Raw genomic sequence first — 26,675 nt, 5'->3', positions numbered from 1 at the left:
AGGCTGGAGAGATTAAATTAATGGTATCCATTAACCATTGTGTAATGGTTACACAAATACGATGTTAGACTTTTATTTTGACAGGTTTTTGTTGTTCTGTCTTCCACATTCATGAAAGGTTTGGTATGAATGTTGAGTCATGTATCATGAAACAGTCATGAATGCTTTATGTGCAGTTTATGACAGCTGCTATGAATGTGTTATGAACTCACCCGTCAAGTAAAGTGTTACCCAATTTCCTTCTCATATATTTTTAATCTCTCACAGAGTGTGTATTTGCAATAAAAAAAGTATGCCAGGTGACCGATTATGCTGTGTGCTCAGGTAGGAACAGATCAGAACTTCATTAAAGAAGTTCAGCCGTGAAGTATTTGATGTTCATTATGAATGATTTGGGTTTGATGCCCGACTGCACTATTAGCACAGATCACAGGGGCCCTGTCTGATGCCAGACCGTTTTAGACCCCCTTTATTATCAGGATTCTTGTCAGGTGACTGAAAGAAGTTCCAGTATTATCAGGACTGAGAGGAACACCCCATAGCTCATGGGCAAATAAAATGGGGGTTTATTGTGGTGCACACAATTAATATGAACAATTATATCTGTGAAAGTATTACATGCACCAGGGTAACTCAGTCATGCATATCGGCTTATGTGCGCCTGTAGAATTTGCCCGCAGACACACATCAGACATGCTGTTGATGTGTTTTAACCTTGACTTCTGAGCCCGTAAATAAACAAAAATTTACCATTCCTCTCCTTTTTACCAGCTGTTCCAACCACAGCTGCATAATTTATCACAGGTGGAGCGGGTTTCAACCTGAAACTGTCAAGCTGTCTGCATTCCGTGATGTTCCGCACTAAAAGAGAGAGATGCTGCTGTTGGCCCGGGGTCTACGCCCCCGACTGGCTGGCTGTTTTATTGCAGCTGGAGTTGACACAAAACTGATGTAATTACCGAACATTAAGAGAAGTTCAATAGAAGACATGGGCCTCCGAGAGGGTGACGAAAGCTACATGACGTGACTGTAGACTTGTGGTGAAACATTACTGGCAGAGGGGCTTCTTTCTTTCATCACGTGTTGTTCACGGTCTGCCAGGAGCCTTTGTTGTCGCCAGGGAGTTGTCTTAAGTTGAAACATGGGGCGACTTTTTTTTTTTGTTTGTTTCGCACATGCTAATGTCAAGATGTTTGCGGTCGTTACCGTGGCGGCGCTGCTGGGTGAATGGGAGCGGCCACATAGCTACAGTGCCGCTGACATTCAGCAAGGGGTACTGGCCGCTTGGAGTGGATCTGGACCACGTCCGGGCTGGGTCAGCATTAGTGCTGTGTCCAGGTCAGCTCAGGCTGCGCGTGAGGGCAGCGGGCCAGACTGATGCCAGATCTGATTTCGGCCCTCTCAGAGCTTTCTGGATGCTGCCAGGCAGGGAAGGGGAAGTGTCAATAGGCATTAACTAACACACACACACACACACACGCACTTTCCACACCACTACCACAATCTTCCACCTCCTCCCCACGCCCCTAGCTTCTGCAGTGAACCTTAACCGTCACCCTTGAGAGAAAGTTAGGGGGTTGTTTATGTGAGTGCGTCACTCTCTCTCTGTCTCTCACACACACACACACACACACACACACACACACTCGATCAATCAATCCATTTTTTTCTGTCTCCTTTTCAAAGGTATTTCAAAAGGAAAAGCTCCCCATTCTCGCCGCGCGGCCCCCCGTTCGCCTGCCCTTTTCCAAAGGATGACGTGCCCATGATGTCTTTCTGGAAGTAGGTCCCTCTCTCTCCTTCCTCTCACTCCGCAGCACAGGCCTTGTTATGGTCGATGACTTGCACAAAGCATGCCGTGGGTCCTCGCTTGCTTACTCTAAAGCAAAATCATTTGGATGCAAATTGTCATTTGGATTCCATTTGGACTCATTGGGGGGGGGGGGGGCTGTCTCATTGTATCTGGGTATCCTATTCTCCTTCCATTGGAGAGACTGTTGAACTCCATGGCTCCATCCTTTTTTTTCCCCGCTTCTCCAACTCTCTCTCTTTCTTTCTCTTCGCTCGCTCTCTGTCTCTTTTTCACCCCCCTCTCAATCTCATCTCATCTCATCTCGTCTCAATCACAAGCTCTCTGTCTTCTCTCCACACGTTATTTCACACTCTCACTTCCATTCATTCAGGCTATCTCACCCCCCCCCCCACCCCCTCACAGAACAAAGTTAGATAACTCCTTTATGAGAAATCTCTCTATACTGCCTGTGAAGATGAGTGTGTTGAAAGGGGGTTGTGTTGAGCAGCAGAGGTCTATGATGAAGCCATTGTCACTATAAAGGCATCGGGCATGCAGTGCCAACCTTTTCATCTACACTTCATTCACATTCTGTGGATGTTGGAGCGCTCTACCTCTACCATTTTTTTTTATTATTGTTATGGATAGTCGGTGTCCTAATCACAGTTTTTCAAAAGCTACACCCTGATGGTGAACAGGGTTCAAGCGGTTCATGCAGGCTTTATGCAGGCATGCGGATCAGGCAGGCTTCATGCAGGCTTTATGCAGGCTTGCGGTTCAGGCTGGCTGTGAAGTCTGAATGTTCTCCTCTGGTGGATGGAAAGCAGTGGATGGGCAGGCTCTATGGGTTTAAGTACTCTTGCATGACATACATGGGGAGACTGTCCTTTGTAATAATTGACATATGTAAGTCGCTTTGGTTAAAAGCATCAGCCGAATTAATAAGTATAAATGTCTAATAAATTAACTTTTCAAGTGTACACTGTACCGGTACTGATTATACGGATTATACTGTATGTAATTGTTAAGGGCTAGACTTCATAGGAGAACCTCATTTTAAGTTGACCGCTTAGGGTGGGGGTAAGGTGGGGGAGAAGGTTCGTGGTAAAAATCTGTCTCAGCCAAGGATTTGTATGGACGGCTAGTGAGACTTACTGTTCCTAGACAAGGGAACGAGAGGATAGTCTGGGGAGGGGAGATAACAAACTCTTGCTTCAAAAGAAGAATTTTTTTATTTTATTTCTTCCAGCATCACTGCTGAGACCTCTCTCTCTCTCTCTCTCTCTCTCTCTCTCTCTTTCTTTCTTTCTCTATCTATCTATCTATCTATCTATCTATCTATCTATCTATCTATCTATCTATCTATCTATCTATCTATCTATCTATCTATCTATCTATCTATCTATCTATCTATCTATCTCTCTCTGCTGCGTTCATCATCATCAGGGCAGACCTCCTCGTCTTCATCAGTCGCCCCCTGTAACAAAATAAAATGCTCTGTCTCTCTCGCTCGCTCCACGAAGCTGTTCCAGCGTGTGAGGGAGTCGCCTGTGGCCAGCCCTGGGTCCTGATTGCATTATTATTCCTCGTGTCTCGTCCACCCCTCCAACAAACAGGGGGGGGGGGGGATTCATTCAGTTTGTGACCCGAATGTTTCCCAGATTGCATCACTGGCCCCAAGATATTTTTTTTTTTTTTTCTGTACCCTCACCCTCTTCACCCTTTCCTCGCCTTCCTCCAACCCCTCCACACCTCCTAATAACCAGCAACCCCCCCCCCCCTTTCCTCTTTTGGGCGATGTTTATGGTGTGCTCTGCTCGGCTAAGTGGAGCCAATGCACGATGTTGTTTTCCCTTTCTCCTGCTGTTGTTTGCTGATATTTGGTCTGGGATGACAATGGGCCGGAAGAAAACAGCCCCTTTTAAAATATGAATGGAGCAAGACCTGAGAGGGAAAGGAGGAGGGCTTCACAGAGGGAGGGACGGATAGAGGGATGTATGGAGGGAAAAGGGAAGAAGAGAGGGGGGGTTGGAGAAAGGGACCCCTCGTCTGTGGGTTCCAAGTCTCTGTTTTCCCCTGCGGAGGAATTAAAGGCGTGCCATTATCCCTGGCAAATTACCACGCTGTCTTTGTGCCGCAGCCATGGTACATTAGTGTGCCTTAAGACGTGGCCGAGCTGTGCCCATTCAGGCCACAAAGAGAGAGGGGGGGTGCGCTGGCAGAACCTTGGCTGGTCACACAGTGGAGGCATTCACACGAGACGGAGGGGGCCGTACGGCAAGAATCTGTGCCACAACGGAGCCATGACATAGTTTTTCCTGGGCTGGTTTGGCAAAGAGCACCACGAGCACCACCACCACCACCACCAAATCCAAATCCACCGCCTTACTGCAGTTGGAGCGAGAGCGAGAATTTGGTTGGATTTTTTTTTTTCTCTCTTGATCTAATATTGGGTTGAACTCCTGATACTCATTATTTCGTCCAGATTTGACCATCTTTGCTCTTATATGCCATTATGACATAGTGAGCCAATTACAGTTTTAGCCTACATTACATTACACCAGTCAAACTGCCAGAGAAAAACCAAAGAGAAATGGGACTGAGGTTTCTTTTTTTTATTATTCCAGTGCACCCTGCCTCAGGGAACAAACTGCCTACTTCCCGCGAAGAGGGTCCCAGTTTATTAAAGTCCCTCAATAATCTTGTTATCCTGTGGGAGGCCGGGCTAGACAGACTCTTAAAGGTCTTCGGGGGCGCGGGAGGTGAGGCCAGAGAAGGCAGAGGCGCCTGAATGAGATCCGCGTAAAGGCCAGGGCCACTTTATGACTCCCTAACATTGTTCCCCTCTTTATGAAGTCCTGTGGCTGCCTCTCTGGCTCTCGCTTAATGAGCGGCGTGGAGCTTCTGTCTGGGGGCAGTCATGACAGGCTGCGGTGCCAGTAAATAGTGCTGGGCTTGCAGGGCTATTAAGCAGCCAGCTCCCTGGCCTCTGGACGCCGGACACTCTGGCTCTGCTGGGCGGAAGCCGTGGCTGTAAAACGGTGGTTAACTCTGTCCCTGCAGTCCCCTCACTCCCTATGAACTGGGTGTCAGTGTGGGCAGCGTTCAGACTGAGAGTGTGCTTAATGCCCAATATGGCAGAGTTTGTGAAGATGCATAAATCTGTGTTGAGTATGTCTTTACCCCCCCCCCCCCCATCTCTCTCCCTCCCTCTCTCTTTTTCTCCCTCCCTATCTTTCTCACTCACTCGCATTCTCTTTCTCTCACTTTTGGTTTTCTCTTCCATCTTACTGATTGATCTCTTTCTCTCTGTCTCTGTCTCTCTCCCTTTTCAAAGCTGAATGCCTTTACTGCCTGCGTTGTTAAGATATCAAGATGCCATTCATCTGGAAGATCGCTCTCTTGGCTGGATTGAGCAATACTAGAGCAATCTAATAGATGTTAGAAAACGTCTTTTTCATTTAACTTAATCATGTCTCACTCTGGTACCAGCTCTGCGCTCTTATTCTATTACATGTTTTCCTGTGCAAGATATGACCTAATGAAACACTTTTTATGTTACAAAGATGTTACATTAATCAGCAACGTGATTGCCCATCATTCAAATTAGGGCCAAAGTCTAACTAAAGCTAATTTAACTAGACTGCATTTCCGGCGGGAACTGCGAAAGTGTGCTTGCCCTGGTCCGGTCACCAACGTGAGCAGACAGTGGCATACGCTATGCTGAACCTGGTATAATCCAAACATTGTAACAGTGCCTTTCAGTGTTGGAGCAGTGGCAATATCTCAAAAGCTCTAGGAGAGGGCTATTCAACTATTGGCTTGCGGGTTGAATGCCCACTTGACGTCATCTTTGCGAGCAACTTACACCGGTACTGAGCGGACGTTTTAAAGTTGGAACGGTGTCTCTGTCTCAAAGGGCCTAGGCGCTAGAGCTGGCTTAAAATTAGGGAGATGGGAATAATAATACTTAAGAACAGTAAGTGTGCTGCTTTCAGCAAGGACACTTAATAACCAGACAAAATCAGTTTGCAAATTTAATACCACGGGTAAGACCTTAAGTGTCAACACCATTGAGTCCACCCTGTGCTCCCACATGCTATAGTATAGTTCATGCATGAGAACATTGCTTGTTGTCCGGCTTTGCACCTTTTTTAGGGGCTGAAGTCTTACACATGATGGGATGTTGAGTTAGAGGCAGAGCTTCAGTTGTTCACAAGGTTGTTGTATTACTGCATGTGTTGTGTTTCAGACTACCTACATTTTTGAGCAACCCCCACACACACACACGCACACACGCACATACACACACACACACACACACACCACTGAAGAACTCCAGGACCAACTCCTGACTTCTCTCTGCAGAGGCCCCTTCAGAGTGCCAGCTTGTTTTCCTAGAGAATTGTGGGAATGCGCAGTGCAAACTGGGAAGTAGCCGTCAATTTACTCCCATAATCCTGTGTTGCTGCTTAATCATTCAGGGGGGGATTAGGAGGCGCAGTCAGTCTTTTACCTAATTATAGATCGGGCCTCCACTGCGCTGGGGCACACAGCTGGCCTTGGAGGATAGCCAGGGCTGCTGCACTTCGCCCTCCATGTCTCTCTCTTTCTCTCTCTTTCTCTCTCTCTCTCTCTCTCTCTCTCTCTCTCTCTCTCTCTCTCTCTCTCTCTCTCTCTCTCTCTCTTTCCCTCCCTCTCTCCTCTCTCTCCCCCCCCCTCCCCCCCCTCTCTTAATAATGTAATGAAGATGCAGCTAAATAAATAGCGTCTGGTTGGACAAGGACCAACAACATAACATGGAAGTTATTTTCTTTTCACCCCTCCACCACCACCACCACCACTGCCGCCCCTCTTTCGTCCAGCACAACCCTGTTTTTTTTACAAAGTCCTGATGACCTGTTTTGAGCACCCTCTTGAATACTCTCGAGGCACAATGGCCTTGATTAATATTCTGTCATGGTTGCCTCTCTGTAGCTACAGTAGACGGGAAAATGTTGATGAATGTTACTGAAGCATATTTGAGAGGCTTGCCAAAGGGGAGATGAAAATGTTTTTATTATTTTTTTTTAATTAATACCACATACAATAAAAATTACTACCGCCATGAATAAATCAGCATTGGGCTGGGAGACCATGTTGTAGGCTGTCAGAGAATATCCTGGCAGTTTTAATGAAAAATTCATTATGTGACATGATGGGAAGGCATGATGTGGTTACTGCGTGAAAGAAAAGAAGAGGTGTCAGTTTGGAAGCCTTTGAAAGCAGAACTTGATTGCCCTCAGTGGAGATCATGCACTATTCAGTAGTCCTCAACCAACTGAATAGAAGTACTTCAGTGTACTTTTAGAAGAGGCTCGCTTTCTGTGCTCCATGATTATGTGGTGGTTTTTGTGTACATGGTGCACAACTTTTTATTGTCTTAAGAAAACAAAGTGATGCGACTGAAATTGAGTTTCAGGAGTTTTCATGAGGTACCTGGGGCTCTGTGGTTCTGTTTGCTGTGGGGGTTCATCTAAGCTGTGCCTGTATCCCCGCAGATTTACAGCCAAGGCTGTTTCCCCCCACACCCACCTTTTTAAAAGCTATTTTTGATCTTTTTCTTTCCTATTTGAGAATAATTAAACTCTGATTGAGGGATTGAAGAGATTTCCCAGTTGTTTGTGTTTCGCTCGCTCTCTCTCTCTCTCTCTCTCTCTCTCTCTCTCTCTCTCCCCTCCCCTGCTTCTTCATCCACATTGCCTGCATGCTTCTTCACGGCACTCACTTCACTTCAATTAAGCTCTTTCTGACAGAAAGGTCTTATCTGCACTCCCCTCTAATGTTGCAGTCAGAGAACAACATTGCAAGGTCAGGGTCCTCGGCCTCCAGATCTCTCTCAGCCGCACAATAGTCTTGTAGAGCCACGCAGATGTATAGAGGGGGATTAAATCGTAATTAGGTCCAGACTCAGAAGTTTGCCCCCCCCCCCCCACCCCTTCCTTTTCTGTGATCACAGGACCTTTTTTTTTCTTTACTGACTACGTGCAGAACAGACAGTGTATGAAGTTTTTTTAGTACAAGAACCTTAAAGACTTAAAGAGATTTCTTCAATGAATTAATTCAGTTTATTTTAGTCATATTGGTTGTAATAATGAATGTTTTTTTTCATTAGTTGCTACCTGGGGGAACTTGAGAGTGTGTAGTGAATGTAAAAAAAATTTTTGGACTGCCTTGGCAGATGCTGGTGAGTTCTCCATGAGTAACCCTCACCCCCCTCTTGTACCAGTGCCCTGTAGGGCTTGTTCGCTTGCAACATGCAAATTCCCATCACAGTGCGAGCCAGCAGTGGCTAGCAGCGTTCTCATTCCACTTTTCGATTTGCTGGCACAAAGCCTGGGTCATGCTTCGAGACACCCGTAACAAGAAATCTTGTTGTGAAGCCACACGACAATTAAAACGGAAGCAGATGTTGGTTTCCTTTTCCCTCCAATTACACCGAAATGCATTCAATTATCTCTGTGTAGTCTCCGAGCGTGTGGCAGTGGAGGCCACAACAGCGGGTTTGACTGATTGCTATTGTTGAATAATCGGGCTACTCCCATTGTGATAAATACTGGTCGTGAAAAGACGTACAGTGCCCTTTCAGCCGTAATGGCATCTCATTTATAGTAAACATCCTGTCTTGACAAAGCTTCATTGGTTCGTTGACGTGTGTGTGTGTGTGTGTGTGTGTGTGTGTGTGTGGTTTCCGGTCAGATTAAATGCTACTCTGTCAAGATGCCTTGACATGTTGATGGCTTCACCGTAGTCATCGGATACCCCATCAAATTGCAACACGGGCACTGAAGCTGAAAAAGACTTCCTTAAAGTAGACCACAACTGTCTAAGCATTGTAACGAACAAATTAAGTTGGTGTGACACATTCCTTAGAAGTTCACCATTAACCAAGATGTAATCACCTCGGTTTTTAATTGGTCTCTGTGTGTGTGTGTGTGTGTGTACGTGTGTGTACGCGTGTGTGAGTATTTTCATTTTCTTGCTGTGCTCTTGACTTTTTTTTTTTTTTCTTCCTTGGCTGAACAGGAGCCACCCCATCCTGACACTATAAATCCTGGTACAATGTGCCTGTCTGGATGTTTTGATTTAACAACCCAATAAACTGTGTGTGTGCACAATCAAACGCTCAGACTGCCAGTGGGCGCCCGGCCTCCAGCTTTCTCAGGGAGACATTGACCTCCCCCCAAAGCCGTTTTTGTCTCAGGTGCTGTAAAAGGGCACGTTCGGCTGGGCTTACACGCCGCTACGTGTCTAAAGCAGCCACGGCAAGCTCTCCCCAAAACCCTCTTCGTGTTTACAAAGGGAAGTTTCAGCTCTGAAACCCTTGGTATTGTTTGTAAGGGCCTGGTAGTTAGTGGTTGGCCACAAACATCTGCTGGCTGTGACGTTTTCCTTGTGTTTGGGTGTTGTAACATGAGAGTGCAACCTGAGAGCCTATAATTGAATAGCGTTTATATGGTCATTGTAGTGGTGTATAGAATGAAATTGGGGCACAACACTGAAGCAGACGGCCTTAATGAATAGAGATACACGGAGAAAACTACAAGGAGTGTAATAAGTACAAAGCATAGCCTAGGACTACAGCATATGATGCTGTTTTTTTGTGATACCATGCTTCATACTAATTGTAGTGTCCATACATACTCCATACACACTGCTGTTGTAATAGCCAGTCTTGTTGCTCTGGATTATGTCAGCTTCTTCAGTCTGTCATTTTTTTGTGGCCTGTTTTAGTGACCACAGCCCAAGGGCCTTTACCTGGGCTTGTTGAATCAAGCAATGGAGGAGCCGTCAGGCTAGTCTGGGGTCAATTCTGCCTCCGGGGGGCCTGTCTCTCTCTAGTGTGTGTGTGTGTGTGTGTGGGGTGGGGGGGGGTTGGGGTGGAGGCTTGTGTAAACGATGGAGAGATTTGTGTTGACCAGTTCAAACAGTTCCCTGTCATTTCAATTACAAGCGCAGAGGAGCAGACAGGTTTGTGTGTGTGTGTGTGTGTGTGCGTGCTCTATTCTGGTTATGGTTCATCACTTAACAAGTGATGTGGTAAAATAAAAAATCGCAAGAGAATTCCAGGGTGTTTGTGTGACATTTCCGTTTTCCTTGTTTAACATGCGCTTAGAGCACATTGAGCTTGTCATTATGTCATTGTCTTTTCTCAAGTTCTCCTGGGTGTTTTGGCAGCTGAGAAATTACATGGTAATGTGGAAATCACTAGAGGTGGATATTAATGAAATCAGTTTTTTTTTTCAATACGCTATTAAATATCAACGTGGCTGTCAGCAGTCGAGACACATTAGAATGGCTTATTTCATAATCGTACGTGCAGTTCAGGGCAGCGCCTGGTCGCACTTTCTGTAGACGGCGTCTGTCGGCCCACGTCTCGGACAAGTAGCCCGTGGGAAGTGTCAGAGATGTGGTCCGCTCTGGCTTCCTCTCTGGGGCCCTGGCACTTGTGCTTGGTCTCGCTGCAATGCTGTCACAATCCTCATCTGAGGCAGAGCTGCTGTGTTGGTCTTAGGGAGAGATGGAGGTGGCGCTTAAGCAAGTGGGTGTTTTGTGTGTGTGTGTGTGTGTGTGTGTGTGTGTGATGGAGATATGGCAAGATGAGAAAAGACAGAGAGAGAGAGGGAGGGAGGAAAGAAGAGAATTGGAAGCTGAAGCAGCTTCTCGGAGCCTCTGCTCAGCTCAATTGCAGCTGCCCCCGCACTGGAGAAGAGGCGCAGGCTTCTGACAGCAGCGAAGGAACCCGAGCCAATCACGCTCGCCGAGGAGGAAGCACTCCAAAGATCCCCTACCGCTGCCCCCAGACACCCAGGCCTGCTCCAGGGGAGACGGGGGAGTGGGAGGACAGCCGGGCTGGGCAGGCAGGCAGGCGGGCGGGTGGGTGAAAGAGGGAGCGGATGTGGAGAAGAGGCGGAGGAACTGGAGTACTGGCTGTAGCGGCACCTGCTGCGGGCGGCTGAGTGAGGAGGGAAGTGGGCAGCGCAGGTTCTTAAAAGACGGGATGTGGTCCGGCGGAGGCGTCTCTCTCTCTTGGCCACTTATCAGAAAATCCCACGCGGGCCTCCTCCCGATGCCTGACCTTTCAGAGGAAGCGGGCTGTTCACCTGCTAGAAAGCAGGACGTGCGTATTCAAGAGGGGACGCAAATGCTCCATCAAGCCCAGTGACATTTCAGTCACGGGGTGTCAGTCAGCTCTGTTGTTTGAGGGCTTTGTCGGCAAGAAAGGAAACGCAATCAGGAGTTGCAGGAGCTGGTATTTTAAGAATCTGATGGCAAGATGACAGTGACACTGACATTTTAAAGAAAAATGCATTCATCATGCTACATGCTTATTAATTCAGATTCAGAATCAGTAGGCAGGCCCAGCAGTCTGTATTGGGTTACAGTTACTTTGAGAATCGGTGCTAACAAAGGCCCTATTTTGGGGAGGCTGGGATACGAGGTTCACACGATGGTTGTCTCCTCTCTACTCCTGCTGTCTCTCTCTTGTCCCATTATCAGCGTGTCTCTATTCGGCCTTAATCAAAAACTCTGACTGCGAGTCGGAGAGGGTTTTCTTTTTTCTTCTGCTTCGTCTCTTATTTTTAGAACCTTAACCAACAAATTAATTCTGCTTTTAAAACGTTCATTTTGGAGCACTAAAGCTCCCCTGCCGGCTCCGCTTGGCCCCCGTGCCCGGATTTTTATTAAAGTTCTGTGTCGGGTCCCTTGGCAGCGTGGTGCAGCACGGCACTGGTAAGTGATGAACGCTCTCAGGCTAAATTCAATAAGCACCATTCACTTCAGCTTCAGAGTGCCCCCCCCCCCCCCGGCCTCCTCCCAACACCCCCCCAGCCCCCCCCCCCACCCTTCACCGTCTCCTTCTTCACCAAGTTCCACTTTGCCAACCATCGCCAGGACCAATTTACTCGACTGCTTGTTCCTTCTAGATCAATGTGTCCTTACAAATTGGAGAGGGAGGTAGAGGTTTCCTCATTGGACTGGCTTTGCGACCTGTGTGGAGAACAGTGTTAAGTGTTTCTGTGTGAAGAACAGTGTAAAGAGTGTGAGTGTTAAAAAAAATGGAACTGTACAGCACAGAAAAAAACACAGGTTTTTATGACAACTATATAATATTGATATTATATATAATATCAATTATATATAATAATATTGATTATTATTATAGTTATTAATCCAATGGAAGAAAGGGATTTGTCATTACAGTGCAGCTAGTATTTATCGCCATTGTCTCTCTGCTTTAATTGCTAACACTCATTAGTCCAAATGACACTCAAGCTCTTGCTAATTAGCGAAAGGGGTTGGTTATGGTTTCATATCCAATGCCTTTGCAGAAGAGCCCTTGGTCTGTGGCCTTGGCTCCCGGGCAGCAACAGCGAGGAGGGAAATGGCTGTGTTTTTGTTTGGTTTCATACACAGAGGCGCCATTGATAGCCAAGTCATTAGCGCAGGCTAATTATGCAGGCCCAACCGTGTCACTCTCTCCGCTCACACAGCGAGCCCTTTCAAGTGGACACCACTTCCTATGGCGGCCAATGGTAATCCTATCCAGCGCAGACAAGCGATTGCTTTGGGCCATCATTTGGCTTGATTTCCCTCAGGAAATGTTTGTTTATCCCTCCACTAAATATCTCTTTCTACCTGCCTCCCATGCAAATGGAACAGACAGATGCTCGCGGTGGAGGTCGTTGACCCGCGAGCTGTTTTAGCATGTGGGGAGGGGTGAGGGCAGCCTGGCCATGGACGAACAGAGGACCTTGATGGTCTCAGCGCATGTCCTGTCTGGTAGCACATGGGTGACTTGTGCGAGTTAGCCCCACTGCTAATTTGCTAATTGAATCAGGTCTCGTCTGCTCCGCTGAACTTTTGCCAGCCAGTGTCATGGTGGAGGCTAATGTGAAATGACCGTGTGTAATCGAGTTCTGTGCAAAGAGCGGACCTGTTGCAACTGACCGAGCTTTGTTAAATATTCAGGGAGCTTTTAAAATTCAGTGGTCAACCATTTGCTTTTGAAGTCTTAACAGAGGCAGCAGATAAAATGAAAGAAAACTGAAAACACTGTATGTCAAAAAAGTTCCGAAAGTTTCAAAAATCCCTGTTCCTTTGACACATTTTGCTGTGAAGGCAGTGAAGGCTCTGAGGTTAAATCTGTATCTGACTGTCACAGGGAACGATTCCCCTAACACCTGTGCCAATTAACACCTGATCACTTGACAGCTGAAAATGTGTGCTTTTGCAGATATGTCCCCTCATTCATTAGATGCCCATGACATTTTCATGGCTAAAAATATAGCACACTATATATCTTTTTCTCTAACGATACAAATATTCTCATTACATCCATAGCTCTGGTGTCTTTATAAATTGCATTCATGTATTTTGACTTTAAGACTCAATATCCAGTATAGCTTCTACTGTTTATGTTTTTGCCGTTTTTGGACAGTGAGGCAGACAGGTGCTTGAAGTCTTCATCCCTGTAGTGTAGTGTTTGTGCCCCTGCAGCGGGACCTCTGAGGGCAGGGAGCGGGTGAAGCCTGAGGACGAGTGACTGATAGAGCAGGGACGCGTGCTCAGTCGGCTCTGCCTCCAGGCAGGGCAGGTGCCCTCGGGGCACAACGCAGCCCTGCCAGGGCCTTTGGGAAGAGAGGTGGTGATGGGCATTAATATGGGGGAAAATACCCATCCAGTGACATGCAGAGACAGTTTAAAAGACCTCTTCCCCAACAGCTACAGCGCATACACACTCTGTCCCTCTCCCTATCTCCCTCTCTCTCTCTCTCTCTCTCTCTCTCCCCCCCCCCCCCTCTCTCCCTTTCTCTCTCTCCCTCTCTCTCTCTCTCTCTCACACACACACTCACCCCCCCCCCACACACACACACACACACACACAAGCTCACACAATTACATTATGCTGACACTTCTATTAGCTTGAAGGGAATTCTGTGACATGCGCTTTCGCATTAAATATTCATTTATACATCTTGGTGCCATAATCCATTTAGCCTAAAAATTACCACTGGGAAAGTAATGATGGTGTCCCAGGGATTGGAGCACTCTAGTCATAACAGGATATGTTAAATGTATGGTTAGGACGATGCCGTATCACACAGCCACAGAGCTACCCTTGAGATTGGCATGTGTATGTGTTTTTACACTTGTCTGTACGTGTGGGTGGATTGTGTGTGTGGGGGTGGATCGGTGTGGTGATAGTGGTGGGGAAGAGAAAGCCTGTGTGTGTGTGTGTGTGTTTATGTTTACATGTATCTTGTGTGTGTGGGTTGGGTATAGATGGGGACTGTAGATGGTCGTCTGTAGCATCTTGACTGTAGATATCCTTGTGTGTGTGTGTGGTGTGTGTGTGTGTGTGTGTGTGGTGTGTGTGCGGTGTGTGCGTGGTCTGTTTGTGTGTGTGTGTGTGTGTGTGTGTGCGGTGTGTGTGTGTGCATGCGCGTATTTGTGGGCTCATGCGTGTGTCGGCCCTATCTGTACGACAGCATCTCCTGATTAAATCCCCTCTGCCGCCCCGTCCTGCCCGGCTCATTCCTCACCCACTCTGCCCCCGAGCGGCCCCCCCTGCGCTGATGGGATCATGGCTAACACCAGGTGCCATCAATAACCGTCAGGAGCCCGGAGCTGCCGACGCGGTCTGCCGCCCACTGCCGGCCCACCCGCCTCCGTCAAGACTGTCACCGCTACTCTCTCCCTCTGTTCACTCCGCTCCTACGGTAATTGGCTGTGTGTGCTGTCTGAAGAAGAAGATGATGATCTCTGTATCGTGGACAGTCTGCTCGGCAGCTGTGTCAGTTGCAGAGGACACAAGAAGAGGACTGCCCCCCCCCCCCCCCCCCCCAAACTCGACAGTCAACAGTTACCTTTTTTGAAGTTGTCTGTAATCAATTTGCTCATCAATTAAAATCGGCTGGTGGGCCTCCGCTCCACCAGTGTTTGTTTTTCATCAGCTCGACTCAATTAGGACTCCATTCCATGTGTTGTTCGTGAGATAGCGATTAATTGGAGTCAGTCTCCCGCATCGCTGGTGAGGAGTGTGTGTGTGTGTGTGTGTGTGTGTGTGTGTGTGTGTGTGCATGCAGGGTGGTGGTGTTATCTTTTCCCTTTTCCCTTTCCATGCCTCCTCTAGAATCCCAGCCCTCCGAAGCCGCACGCTCATTAGCAAGTGTTAGTCGAGGAAGCATGTTTGTGAATGACTGTTTTACATACTCATCACACAATAGACCTCTATTCATAAACATGCCTCACATGGCTGGGCCTGGACAGTTGGTAATCACTGTAACCTTTCTCCATCTGAAACCCAGCCAGACCTCTATGGTACAGCTCCTATTGCTTCTCTCGCCTGAGCCCTTCTCCCAGACCTCTATGGTACAGCTCCTATTGCTTCTCTCGCCTGAGCCCTTCTCCCAGACCTCTATGGTACAGCTCCTATTGCTCCTCTCGCCTGAGCCCTTCTCCCAGGGTGAGGTAATGATGAGGTGTTCTGGAGCCCATCCTCTTATCTCTGGCCGCAGAATGCCACTGACTGCGGTCACCACCAACGTGTCCTGCATGGGCTGCCCTTTACGCCCAACCCCCCCTCCCGGCGTTCGCCTTTGTTCCATGGAGCAGATCGTTGAAGTGTAGATGCCAGTGTCAACTGGAGGTTTTGGTTGGTGTCAAAATGGAAGCTCTTTTGAGGCAGCGTCGGAGGGGTCCTCACCCCGCAGGGGGTTCTTTGTGGTCTGGCCTCTGTTGTTCCTCTTAAAGGTGCGCCCGCTGACGTCCTGGACCAGTGTTGGAGTCCCATTAGAACCCAAAGGACAGATTTGGCCTGACTGTACTATGTGCTCAGTAAGGGATTAGTGGACTTTTTACATACGTGTTATGCAGCACATGTTCCAGTACCGGCTCATTTACCCCCCTCCCCCACCTCCCCCCAACATTCTAAATCAATTATATGCACCATATTGATATGTAGCATATTAGTGTTATACACCATTTGAAAGCTTTGACTCTTGGGAATCCAAAAATTATTTTTCATGTACAATCTGTATAGTGCTTTACATTCTCAGATTAATCGTATTATGTCCTCTGGCTGCAGTGTAGCTGCAGCACAATAAGTAGATGCAACATATTGGGTACTGAAATATTCACAAGAATCCATAGAAATTGAATCTTCATGTATTATCCAATATTAGTTGTACAGATGTAAATGCAGAAATAGAGACTTTTTTTGTAATTATTCCATATTTTGTGTAGTCAGTCTATATCAGAACACCTGCCATACAATCTAAGTAGTCCACAAGAAACCTCAAACTACACAAAGGGGTTCATGTGCAGTAAGCATTTGATTGTCAGTATGCATTTTGGATAACCAAAAGTCCTATGGGGAGTTCCCGTAGGGCATTTTACAAAACGCATGAGCATACCTTGGCAAATAATAGTCTAAAGTAAGTAGTTTTCATTCTATATTGATCTACTTTTGCACGAAGCTTCACAAGACCTGATGCTAGGGCTCAGTTGTGTTTCTAAGTCATCTCAAGTGACCTAGAGGGCTGAAATGGTGGTCAGTTCAGAGATGCTTGTTATCTGGCAGAATGAGAATAATATTCTAGCCTCTGTACCTCTGTGTCAGTACATCACACAGTTTTTCTGATTGTTGTCAAATAAACTACAGTGTCTTAGCTTTCCAAGGTCAGCCATGTGATTATAGGCCAAAGTATGTAGGAGCTAAGTAGATGATGTACAATGTCGGGCAAAATACTCAAAATGGGGCATAAGCATAAGAATTTAAGACATAACTGTTCAAATTAATTTAGTTTTATCTTCACCTCTTAATTTACCATGCATTCATCTTGTATCATAACTCTAATATCATCTGTTTTAATAAGGGGGTGATCTTATAGACAAACCCCCAGCTGGCAGTCCCTCCTCACACCCTTAATTAAATGATAGTTACAATTTTCCCTAAATGACAGTGGCTGGGAGCCATTGTGCTCTCAGCAGGTGATGTTTAACTGGCGCTGCATATAATTAGATGGACAGGAACGCAGAGCTCCACTCATCTGTATTCCATCTGCGACAGAAAAAAAGAAGCCCTGGCAGATAAGGCGGCCAAGACCGTTTCCAAAACAGGTAGAGCGAGGAGCGGGAAAAAAGAAGAGAGATCAAATTAGTGAACCGATTGGGCAATGAGCCAGAACGACTAAGTCTGGAACATTGTCTATGTGTGGCGGGGGGGGGGGGGGGGGGGGGGAGTCTGTTAGAGAGAGAGATGGAGCCTGGCCAGGAGAGGCGGTTTGGAACGCGGACGTAGGCGCGCGATGTCATGCTTGCAGCAGGCCCACTCTCTGGTCGGCGAGCTGCGTGTCACCAGGGTAGAATTGGTGAGTGAGAGGGTGGGGAGGTTAGGGGGTGGAGGCGGCCAGCAGAGATGTTATCCAGCCTGACGGGAGCCTGGATTGGGCAGGGTGGCCTCCCACCTCGGCCCGTCGCCCAGCGCAGATTGATTCTGACCGGCCATTCATCACCCTGCAGAGAGCGCGGCTGTGGCGGCTACGGTGACTCTGGTGGCTGCCGGGGCCAAGAGAGAAAAAGAGAGGACGAGAGTGGCTAACGCTCGAGAGGCGTGACTGCTGGCCAGTGAGTGGTGCGCTGGGGGTGGAGACATGTTCACTCGATAAGTTTTGACACCTTTTCTAAGCAGAGTCAGGATGTCACTCAAACTTTCAACGGCGGACTGTTTAAAACTGATTAAACTTTTACAAATACACCTACAAACTTTTTCTAGAGATTTTTCTAAACCAATTTTTAATCATTTTTAAATTATTAAATAACATTGGGAGCTGCTATCCTTAGTTTTTTCTCTTGTGGCACACTATTTACTATGAGAAAAATCTCACTGCACACCACCATGATATTAGATTATTAACAGCAAAGAAAAAAAAAAGAATATAGATTTTGCTTTTCTTGCAGAACACCTGTGCAACACTCATGGCACATAGTCTGGGAAACACTGCCTCAGGTGATGGCTTTTACTGTCCAATTCTGCCATCATGCATAAGCTTTTAAGGATATTTTAGATTGATTGGGCTTTTATAGAGGAGAGGAAGGCACTGGAGGTGACTTTGAAAGCTTCGGTTTGCATGAAGTACATTACTGATAAACTGCTGAAACAAAAGGCAAAGCCTTATTCACAGAGGAATCCTCATAAATATAATGTGCAGATTGACTGTGACCACACCGTGTCAGTCTCACAAGCCTGTTTGGAACCGGGCGATGGAAATCAATTGTGTCTGAGAGACGCAAGGAGGGCATCCAAGCACGACTTCCAGCCGCAATTAATGTGTCTGTCTGCTCTCCAGACGGCTGCGTGAGGCCTGAATACCGTCTGAGGACCAATAAATGGCCCCGGCCTACCCAGAGTGCTCCCATCACTGGCACACCGCGGCATTAAATCACCTCCCAACAGCCCCGCTTACGGCTTTCGGGGACTTTCATGGGCGCCCGTGATTAGACCTTTAGGTAATGATCAATAGCTCAGACACACGCGCACACTCGCCAAAGGGCCCATATTCCCCTCGCTTGTCTCACAGTCAACAGCCATTCATCGCCCCTGCCTCGTGGAATAACCCTTGTAATGTTCTATGCATAAACACACTCACTCTGGCTCTGCATAGAACAAGCGCTGCATTACGAATTCCACAAACATTCATATTTTGCTTGTTACCAGAACCTTGCGAGTGGAGGTGGCTGGGTGTGGAAGCGGTGCAGTTGGCCAGCCTGTGTGTGTGTGTGTGTGTGTGTGTGTGTGTGTGTGTGTGTGTGTGTGTGCCTGTGTGTGTGTGTGTGCCTGTGTGTGTGTGTGTGTGTGCCTGTGTGTGTGTGTGCCTGTGTGTGTGTGTGTTTGTTTTGCGGGAGACCCCACGGAGCAGAGGCTATGCAAACTGGTCCTTTGAAGAGCCCTCTTCACAGGCCCCTGGTGGCCGGGGCTCTGAGCGGGTGGCTGGGGAATGGCAGCGTGGTGAAGCCCGGGGTGGGTGGGGGCACCACCAGTGATTGCTCTGTGCCACCGCGGGCCACAAGCTACTGAATTGCCTTTTTATTCTACGCTCCACCACACAGCCATGCCTTGCAGCCGCGACTGAAGGTCTGAATGCATGTACACACACACACACACACACACACACACACACACACACACACACACACACACACACACACACACACATATTGCAAATGCATATGAAACAAATGGACATGCATGAGCGCCAACTCCAATACACTCATGTAATTACCCACACACATTAACATACAGAGAGGGAAGGCTGCATGTAGAAAAGAGAGGGGGGAAAAATCAAACCTTTATCTTAAAATATTTTTCAAACGATCCTGAGAAAATAGAGAAAATAAAGATTCCCTCTGCCCCCAATGGTTCTATTATATCCATTCATCTGACACCTCAGCTTGCCTTTTTAGCCTGCTTCTGTTCTCTTTACGACAGCGTTTGCCAGTCGAGTGATTGTAGCCAACAGCGAGAATGGGGATGAATAGAGTACTCTGACAGCTCATTGCCATGGCGGTGATTGGCGTGTCATCTCCAGGTCATCTCTGCTGTTTTGGCAGTGGTGATTTCGAAACAGAGAGCGCAGCAGCTGAAAGTTGGTATTGCAGATTGAACATCTTGAAAGATTGTTTTGGCAGTCTGTCGTGGCAGCCTTCTCCTTTTGAATTTAGAAGTCCGTCAAAGCATTTCCTGAAATTTCAAAATGCATTTATGTCTTGGCGCCTTTGACACATACACACAGACAGAGAGACACACACACACACACACACACACACACACACACACACAGAGGGTGGTCAAAGATGGCATTGCTTGCGGTGCTGGAATCTCAGATAACTGTGAAATTGTGCAATTACAGGCACCAGCCTGCTGCTGGAGGCATTGAGGAAAGCCCCGATACATACTGATCACTGTTGACCTAGCGTTAGATACATTCCCAGACACGCTCTTGCCCTAACCCACCTTATCTGCCCCGGACCCGCTCTCATTCCTGAAGATCTTTTTTGACTATCTGCGTTTTTTCTCTTTTTTTCTTTTTGTCTCCGACTCGGTGGGTCACTGAAACGCATTCCTGAGGAGAGCCCTTTGAGCGATTTGTCAGACTCACCCAAGCGTGAGCGTGTGGTCGGCTGCTCTATAAGAAACCTCCACCCAAGCCCCCCTCCCACTGCCCAACCTCTACAACTCCCAAGAGCCCTATACTCCCCTACCACATCTTTTCCCTGCGAGAGCGTCTTTTGTGTTCCCCTTTCTCCATCTTGCTTTGCGTGCAGCTATTCTTCTTTAAGTGTGGAGTCCCCATCTGCCCCCACACACACACACAGCCTGATCCAGACAGGCTCAATTGGCCTTCACAGAGGGAGCCTCTAAAAAGATGAGGCTCCCAGAGACCATTGAAGAGAAATGAGGTGGGGTTGGTCACAGAGGGCAATTAGACATGGTCAGGGTCGCCCCAACCCACCTGCACCCATAAATGAATACTATGTAGAGAGTCCAGCAGAAAACAACAACTGTGTGTGTGAGAGTGAGTGAGTGAGTGAGAGAGATTACAGTTTTCTAAGCCTGAGACCAGTTGTTTTTACAGTGTAATCACAGGATGGGCAGCTAGCAGATCGTGAGATGTTCGCTGAATGTCACAAAAAATGTTATGGGCTTGAAATTGCATACGATTGCTGACTGCACTTTTAATGATGTGCAAATGTGTTTTGGAATGCCAATCCAAGGGCGCACACTTTGTTTGTTGAGTGGTGGCATAGGCAAAACTAATGACTCTTACAAAAAACATTTTCAAACAATGATCAAACTCAATGATCATTAAGTTGTGATGGTGTTTTTGCCATGTTCCTGTTGTAATGTAGTCTTCAGTTTATTGAGGTCAATGTGCACATCCCAGGAGCAGTAAATAAGTAAATACTTTAAAAGTCTGCACGCTTCTCGATTCTTTTCTTTTTTTTGTGTGTTTTATTCTGTTGTTGTAATGTACACATGGCAAATGATACATCTGCATGGCAATGCAAGCCAGTGTTAATGCTTGTAAGCCACTTCAACCTCATGGTCGCTCAGCCACTGCTAATGTTTGTGATTGGCAAGCATTGGCTGGACAAGCAGAGTGATGTCACTGCTATTGATTTGCAATAAAGGAATGAGTTATTATAATTGGGCCGTTAACCACAGCCACAATAGTTCCAGTATTGTTCATGGTCATGATCCTAATATCATTATGTGTCATTCGTCTCTAATGCATGATTGTGTGTGTGTGTGTGTGTGTGTGTGTGTGCGTGTGTCGGCTGATTCTGGAATCCAGGCAAGAGAGCATGGCGAAAAGATTGAGATGAAAGCCCTCCTCTGCTCTGCGCAGCTGAATTCGCTCGGCGTAAGCCCTCTCTGATTTAATGGTGCTTCCTCAAGTATGCATAACTCATCTCCCGTGATTTGCAGTCTGTTTACCCTTTGCCTACCGCACGGTGAAGGGAAAAGCCGATGGTGTGAGCGAACAGCTCTGAGGCGGTGCGTGCGTGCCGCTTCACTGTTTGCAGGGGCGTGTTATGCTTTCTCTCGCCTCTATCTGGGCGCACCTTAATTAGACAAAACAAGAGGGTTTCATTAACTTTTCCCTCATCTCGCCGTTCGCAGCTGCTATGTCTGACAACGACATTAGTATTCTAATAGCGGAGCGGCTAATGCCGGTGTTAGCGGAGCATAGGGCTCCACAGAGAGTGACAGAGTTGCCATACACGCAATACTTATGAGGACTTAATTACGAGTCTGCCCAGAAGATGGTAAAACCCTGAGCAAACAAGGTGCATGTAATCAGCCTCGGATGTGTGATGATCAAATCAAATGCCTCCACACAAGCTGGAGGAGTCAGTGCGTCTCCCTAGGGACGCCTGGGCTTGTTTATCATCATTCACTTCTCTGGTTCAAGATCTTACAAGCTCAGGCGATAGTGTCATATGTCGACGTGTCTGTCTTTTAGAACATTAGGTGTGGTTCGAAGCCCTCTTTTTAAAATGTTGGGTGTTTTTAGCCTTCATTTGACAGGACAAGAAATGGGTGAGAAGGAGATGGGGCATGGGTTTAAAAAATACCTCAGGTTGGACTCGAACCCGGGCACCGAGCCTATAATATGTGTTATAGGACCCCAAAGCTACCTTGAGAATGGCGCAACCTTGAAAACCCTCTTTTTTTTTTTTTTCACTCCGCCATTTGCTCCAGAGACCACTGAACCAGAGCGCTTAATAGAGCCAGCTTAGAATTGGCTGAGAACGTGTCCACCGAGTTAAAATTAACGCTATCCCCACGGGCAAGGTCTACAAAAACTGCAGCTCATTGGTTGCTTAACTTGGACTGGAGCTGGATATATGATACTGAAGGGAGCTGGGTGTGGTTGGAAGCCAAGAAGGCTTTTTTATGACCTTATTGGAGAGTAGATCGACTCACCTGGATGTACCTGACCGTTGACCCTTGAAAAGTATCCTCAAACTCCCACAATAATCTAAAAAGAGGGAAATGTCTGGGTTACACTTGCCCCATAGTGGTACTCTTGTATTTTTTTTTTTTTTTTTTTTCCCCCCAGTGTTGACAAGCAGTGCTCCTATACGATTCTAAATTCACTTTACCCCCAGAGCTCCCTCTGGCACCCATTGAGGATTCAATATGCTCTCCTTTATTTCACTAAACACAAAAAGACATTGCAGCGGTGGAGGTGGAAAGAACACTTTCACAGAAAATAACAGGAAACTTTCAGTGCAGATAATGCCATTTTGGCCAACTGTGTTTCCCCTCATCCTACTCCCCACTCCTGTCTAGCCTGCCTCCTCTACAGCTGGCCTCTTTGTCATTAGGCTTGACATGTGCAGGGGTGTGATAGGGAAGTATTGTTTGATGATGTGCTATAATTTGAACTCACCTTGGCTACTGATTCTGGACAACAGTCCCCTCACTCTCCCTTCCCTCCCCCTTACAGTCCCACCCACACACACACAAACACACACACATATATGCACGCACACACACACACACTCACACACTGCCTCCGTCTGACACGCTGTCTACAGGCTGGCTGTTAGAGCAGGCTGTCGCTCAATAGGCCAGACGCTGGGCTTCTCTCTCCTGACGTCTCCAATACCACACTCAGAGGTCTCTCACATTCACCCCCCCCTTCCCCCTCTCATCCTCTCTCCCTCTCTCTCTAGCTTTTACTGCCTGTCACAGCTGCCCCCCCCCCCCCCTCTCTCTCTCTCTCTCTCTCTCTCTCTCTCTCTCTGCTTTTGTGTCTTCTTCTCTTACAGTCTGTCATGTCTGCACCTGCCCTCGCCTCCCCGTCTCTCTCTCTCACTTTCGCTCTCTCCATCCCTCCTTCACTCTCCGTCCAACTTCATTCACCTCCCTCCCTCCATCCCTCGCGCCACCTTGACTGCTCTTGCGTTGCGGTCAGGATGAGAGCCAGACTGTTCCCACTGCTCTCCCAGCAGGCATGTGACCACCTCCACCCCTCCTCCTTCTGATCCGAGGGGCTATTGACAGCAGTCGTGGTGCTGCATTCATTAATATAAATCCTTGGGAAGTTCCTTAAGCCAAGTGCGTAGTAGGCACTGGATAATTGACTCCACTCCCGCCACCACTCCTGTTACCCACTGCACGCCGAAAACTAACTTCGAGAACCGTGTTCTTGGCGGCCTTCTTTAATGGGTCCCCCACCGTCCACATGCGACAGAGGTCCGCTGTGACTTCCACCCGCTTGAGGTTGCCGTAAACTGGCTCACAGGAGCTTGGCGGGCAAGTGGCAGTAGGGAGTCGATGGCTGATGCCAGTGCTGCCCACGATCTGGGCACCCTGGCAGGCTTCAGGACCAGATGTCCAGAGACCTCATTTGCATTGTGAGTGTGACAGAGAGGCTGTGTGTGTGTGTGTGTGTGTGTATGCATGTGTGTGCACACTCATGGCCTTCCAACTCCATCTGAGATTGATGTAAATGAACTAATAAATCCACATCTGCCATGCCACAATACTAAAAAGCCCTCCTTAAGCACAACTGTGGGCCTGCATCTGGGGGTCTGGTGCCAGGTTGTGCCAAGTGCATGTTCTGGCTCGGTCTGTACCAGCTGGACCCATCCTGGAGCCCCCACTCTCCCTCCTCTTTCAGAGGGCAGTTCAGAGGTCAGCGCTCGGAATATGGACATGCTGCTTTGTTCTGTGTTCTATCCAGGGCCAGTATTTGGTGTATGTGTCCCTGGGTGACGCTGAGAGGGAAAAGAGTTCAGTGATAGAAAGACATTGAGAGAGAGAGAGAGGGAGAGAGAGAGAGGGAGGTAGAGATAGAGATGAAGGAAAAGAAAGAGAAGTGAGTGGAGGCTTTAGAGTGGGTCAGTGTTGGATCCAGATTGAGATGAGATCAGAATTGGGCAATCGTCTCACTGCCTCCCCTGGTGTGTGGAGACCAGCAGTTTGGCAGGACATCTGGGCTTTGTGCTAACACTCCTGTCAGGGCATGTTCGTCCATCTGGCCATCTGACCATCATTATCAGGAGTGTGTTTTGATACCCGTCTTTGGCCAGAGACCGACTCCGTGACCAATATCTCGGCAAGAAGACCGATGATAAGAGCAATCAGCATCCCTGTGAAGAATTCTCATCTGTTAAGTGAATATCTACATGAACCAAATCAACTCCATCTGCTCGTAATCACCATCTCTGTGGAGACGAATAAAACATGGTACATGGGTGCTGTAGACTGATAATGGATGAACTCTGTGAGCTGACAGTGGGCTGTGATGGACCAGAGGCCCACATTTGCCTAATAAGTTACCAGTTGTAGCGTGACTTCTAAATGATTTTGGGCATCACGGTTGATTTGTCACTTACCCGGGCTAATAATTTATTATTGATCACCACCTTAAATGGAGAGCGAAACACTGCTCTGGGGGTCTTCCCGCCCCGTGTTTAAAAAGAAATTGAATGACGCAGAGCCTCGCAATGTGAACCTTAACCATTCATCTCTCAGATGAAAGCCATACATATTGTTTGTAGTGGTGAACTTGCCTTGCATCATTGCATTCTTTAGATGTAACCACCAATCTGTTACTGGTGGGTTTCAGTCTGCGTAGGAGTCCATTGCTCTGTCTTTTATATCCTCTCTGTCTCTCTCAGTCTCTCCGCTCTCATCTGAACTTTTCTTTCTTTTTCTTTTTTTTTCCTTTTTTTTTGAGGGATTTGCAGTGTTTTTTTCTCACCGAGAGAATTTTTGGCCTACATTTGTCGGCTCCTGGTAATTATCAGTCCCCCATTAGTGGCTCTGGGTTGCTGCACACTCCCCTCCTGCCCTCCCCTCTCTCTCTCTCTCTCTCTCTCTCTCTCTCTCTCTCTCTCTCTCTCTCTCTCTCCTCACAGCACGGGGGGATTGACAGACAGCCTCTCGCTGTGTCATGCTCCTGGTCGCGTAATTGGGTTGGCGTGCTACAGCAGCGGTAGCGACAGCAGCGTGCTGAAGGTGTGGAATATAAAGATGGAAAATGTCATGGCGCTGTTCACCTAATCAGATCACCACCACCAGCTGCAACCCCCCTTCCTGCTGTGTATTAAAACACCCACACCCTCGAAGTTCATCCGAGGTGCTATACTGTAAGAAGGAAACGAAAGATAACAAGAGTAATTGGCGTAAGCTCGAGCTAAGGGAAGCATTATCTTAGATTGTTCAGTTCTTTTCTTTTTTTTTAAGTGCTTCCTTCCGAAGGTCTACTTTGCAGGCGATTTATATTAATTGCTAAGCAGGGGCGGAATGTTTGCAACAACGGAACACCGGAAGCTCATTGCTACCTCTCTGAACATTAGTTTATCACAGTGTACATTTCGTTTTAGCCTGCGCCGCTTCAGAGTGCTTTATTTCCCCTTTGGTGACAGCACTTGCCTACAAGCTTCTCTTAAATCCCGTACCCAATGTGCGGTTCAAAGCTCCACTCATTTATCACTGTGCTTTTCTCCTACCATGGACTTTTACAGTGGAGAGGGGCTTCGGCACATTGCTTCTCAGGAAACTTAGGCCTTGGTTTATCCCATTTAACTTGGCTCATTTTGTAGTGTCCAGATATTTATCGACTGTTAAATTAGCTTTTGCGTCAAACTGTGAAAAAAAGAAAATCAGTAGTGTACAGTTTACCACTATGTGTGGCAGTTAGTGACTCATTAATTCTGTTTTGGTCTCTCCTTTTTCCTCTCTCTCTCTCTCTCTCTCTCTCTCTCTCTCTCTCTCTCTCTCTCTTTTTTTTCTTTCTTTCTCTCTCTCTCTCAGGTGTACCCCAGAGGCCCACCTTGGCAGCTAGAGGAGAGGTTGGCCTCCGTCACCATGACAGCACTGCCACGGGACGTCACCTCCCTGCCTGCATCTATCCTCTTCATCTCCTCTCTCCACCTCCTCCTCCTCCTCGTCCTCCTCCCACTCCCTTCAGCTCCCTCGACCGCACCCCCCACACCCACCGCCACCCCCACCTCCACCCCAGCTGCGCCGCTCCCTCCTGAGTGCACCCGCCGTGAGCACCCAATCATCTCCATCCAAGGTGAGCATCAGGGGCTCACAGTTCGCCCGTTCATCCTGCAGTAAAAACCGTCCTAGTGTTCCTAGTGCTCTTCTATATACAGAGGCCCTTCCCATGTACATAAGAGGCCCAGAAAGGACTCAGCTATAACTTTAAATCACAAATGACACCATCCCATTCGAGGAGTGTGCAGTTCACTTCAACTGGAACAAGTTGCACCCGGGAAGGTCGCGTGAGTTATTTTGAGTCTCTCGGGG

General features: G+C 47.6%; 1 long non-coding RNA gene across 1 annotated transcript in view; it reads left to right on the top strand.

Annotated features, from left to right (window-relative positions):
* The window catches only part of LOC121704081, a 49,278-nt gene extending 22,921 nt beyond the window's left edge, over positions 1 to 26,357 (top strand). Inside the window, exons 3-4 of the long non-coding RNA XR_006030225.1 lie at positions 1,687 to 1,782; positions 26,175 to 26,357. This is a non-coding gene — a long non-coding RNA (uncharacterized LOC121704081). The remainder of the gene's footprint in view (positions 1 to 1,686; positions 1,783 to 26,174) is intronic.
* The last annotated feature ends 318 nt before the right edge of the window (positions 26,358 to 26,675 follow it).

The sequence above is a fragment of the Alosa sapidissima genome, chromosome 2, assembly GCF_018492685.1.
Source record: "Alosa sapidissima isolate fAloSap1 chromosome 2, fAloSap1.pri, whole genome shotgun sequence".
NCBI classification, from domain to species: Eukaryota; Metazoa; Chordata; class Actinopteri; order Clupeiformes; family Clupeidae; genus Alosa; species Alosa sapidissima.
This window is presented reverse-complemented; position numbering and strand designations above follow the sequence as displayed.